The following is a 3,314-nucleotide window of genomic DNA, read 5'->3' as shown; positions in this document are numbered from 1 at the left end:
ACCCTCCCACCCCACCCTACCACCCCCTACCCCCACCTCCCCACCCCTGCCCTACCTAGCTGCCAGTTTGTAAAGGGTTTTAAATGGCGGAAGAACACCCAGTACTCTAGAGCTAGACCAATGGAGCACAAGTCGTGAGAAGTTCTACCAAGATGCAGAGGCTTCCGGTTTGAGCCTTGGGATGGACTTTCTTTTCCAAAGACCAACCTCGATACTTAGAATAAGCTTGTCACCAGCTAGGTGACAACCAGCTAAGTAATGAATTCTTTGGCCATGGTGTACCCATCCTATAAGCAAAACATGGTGCTAATTTCCCAAGGAGTGTCTAGGGTACTACTAGTCAACTGTGAACTCCATGAAAACAGAAACCTTATGGAATCTCAACTTTGTATTCCCTAGGTAGCAACTAGCTCCGTGTTGTGCACACAGGAGCTGTTTAATAAATATCTGTTGAACATTTGTTGTTTTTATTGTTTGTCCTTGGTTCTAGAAGAGGACCGTGACAGAATAAAAAGGATAAACTACATAGCTGAGAGGGTAAGACACATTTGTTTAACAAAGATTTAAGTAACTGATATAGACCAGACTGTATATGGGAAGGGAACCTAGAAGAGTAAGGCAAGGTCCTTGCCCTCAGGGAACACAGAGCTTGGTAGAGCATAGAGAATAATTGGATATTAGTTTAAATAGGACTCCATGCCTGGCTTCCAAGTGCCAATATATGGCAGATATTGACCAAGGCTAGATCCCCTTTATAAAAGCAAGAGTATAAATTACAATTCACTATAGCACAAAGAAAGTGAGATAAGTTTCAGGGGCAAAGGGTCTAAACCAGAGGTGCAGAGCCTGATGGCCACATGTAGCCTTCTAGGTCCTCAAGTGCAGCCCTTTGACTGAATCCAAACTTCACAGAACAAATCCCCTTAATGAAAGGATTTGTTCTGTAAAATTTGGACTCAGTCAAAAGCCCATACCCATGGACCTAGAAGGCTACAGGTTCCCCACCCCTGGACTCTAAACTAGGAAAACAGGAAAGCCTAGGAAGTCTTCATAGAGAAGATGACAACTGCTCTGTCTGTGTAGGCCATTGAAGAATGGAAAAGATTTTAGCAAGGGGAGATAGAAATGGGGAGGGGAAGAGGGATGGCATTCCAAGCATAGGGATGGAAAGACATGAGCAAAGTTTCAGAGGTGGGAGAGGGTGAGATGCATTGAGGGCACCCAGCTGTCCCACAGTTATAGACACAAGCAACTCTATTACAGGAAAAAAATGAAACAGACAAAAGAATGATAATATCTGGAATTTGTAGAATGCATTAAGGTTTCAAAGTGCTTTACATATGTTTTCTCATTTGACCTTCATAACAACCCAGGGAGTAGGTGCTATGATTATCCCCATTTTACAGATGAGGAAACTGAGTCACATAGAGGCTAAGTGACTCATCCAGGCTCTCACTCACTAAGTGTCTCAGATAGCATTCAAATTCAAGTCTTCCTGACTCCAAATCCACAACTCCATTCACTTTGCCCAACACCTGCTTAATGATAATTTTATGATAAGCATCTGGTATCAGCTTAACTAAGATCCTATACTTTGATTCCAAGTGTCAGTATATAAAAAATATTGACTAAAGTTGGATCCCTTCTGTGGAAGCTTGAAATTCAAGAAGTTTAAATACAATCACTAACTGGACACTAATGACTAATGGTGAATGGAGAATTCAGTGCAAACAGAATTGAGCTGGCAACAGGAGAGGAAGTGGAAGAGGGAAGGAGGATGCCCATGTTCTTTTCCAAACTCCAGATTTTGTACTCTGTTTCTGTCTACCAGTGACAGATGGATATCTTGAATCCACCAAGAATACGGATGGTATCATGTATATTGGTACAACGGATACTAAGAGCTCATATCTATACAGAGCTTTAGCATCTTCAGGCCTCAAAATGGTGGGATACATGGTATAAGTATTATCACGCTATGGAAGCATAGTCAAAACCTTTTGAGTTCAACTGAAAATATCAAGAAATAATATTTTCTCTAGGCTTATACTCTTATCAGACTTTTCCCTTTGGGAAAATAGAACAAAAGCAAAGGAAAATTTCTTAGGAAAATGGATTAAGAGTAATAATGCATCTTAACACAACTTATCTAGATAGGGCCGGCAACTCAAGTCATTGGCTCCATGACCTGTTACCTAGGACCAGGTATCCTCTTTTCCATTTCAGAATTAACATATCGATTACTGCAAAGAAGCCCTTTCAGTCCATGAAGGGGGTGGTCAAGGAAGAAATTGTAGAGAATAGAGTTTTATCTCCAATTTATTCTCTTTATAGTTGTTTGCATGCTGATTCCCCTCTAAGACTGTGAGCTCCTCGAGGGCAGGAACTGGTTGTTGGTTTTTTGGTTTGTTTTTTTTTTTTTTTTTGCCTTTCTTTGTATCCCTAGCACTTAGCACAATGCCTGACACAGAGCAGATGCTTAATATATGCTTGTTGACTGACTACTAATATTTGTTAATAATGATAATAGTAATAATAGCCTTTACATAGAGCCTGCTATGTGTCACTGTAAAGTGCTTTATAAATATTAACTTATTTGATCCTCACAACAACTCTGAGAAATAGGTGCCATTATTTATCCCTGTTTTACGGTTGAAAAAAATTGTGAGGTTTGTCCTTTATGACATCAGGGAGATGATGACATGGCTTGCAATTGACATTGATTTGAGTGAGGGAGGACTGTGCAAGGTCACCAGCCTCACTTTCTCCTCCAGAGCCATCTGGGTCCAGTAGCCAGATGTCCATCAGGACGACTGGAGATGACCCAGGATGCAGTGGGGATTCTTGGCCCTTTTAAGCTAAGGTCTTTTCAAGTTCTCCCTTTGAGTGAGGCAACACCCATTCAGGTTTTTTTTTTTTTAATTAAAGGGGCCATCCCTTGACTCACTTCTTGAAAAAATTGAGGCAGAGGTTAAATGACTTGTCCAGAGTCATTCAGCATCTGAATCCAAATTTGAACTCAAATCTTCCTGACTCCAGTCCCAGAATTCTATCCACTGCACCACAGAGCCTCAGAAAAGTAAAGTAATCAAAGTGGCAGAAGACTGAACCCCGGTTTTCCAATTCTGAGTCCAGTATTCTTTGTCTTGCTTACTGTGTATAGATACACACAGGAAAATCTATACGATCTATGGTCAATGCAGCAAGCATTTATTAAGCACCTATTGTGTGCTAAGAACAGAAGAATGTGCTTCCCACCCAACAGTTTTCAGCATTTCCTCTGGAACTGATATCAAAAAGATGGAAAATAAGGA

The sequence above is a fragment of the Trichosurus vulpecula genome, chromosome 3, assembly GCF_011100635.1.
Source record: "Trichosurus vulpecula isolate mTriVul1 chromosome 3, mTriVul1.pri, whole genome shotgun sequence".
Classification (NCBI taxonomy): Eukaryota; Metazoa; Chordata; class Mammalia; order Diprotodontia; family Phalangeridae; genus Trichosurus; species Trichosurus vulpecula.
The sequence above is the reverse complement of the archived record's forward strand: the minus strand, read 5'-3'. Positions refer to the sequence as shown.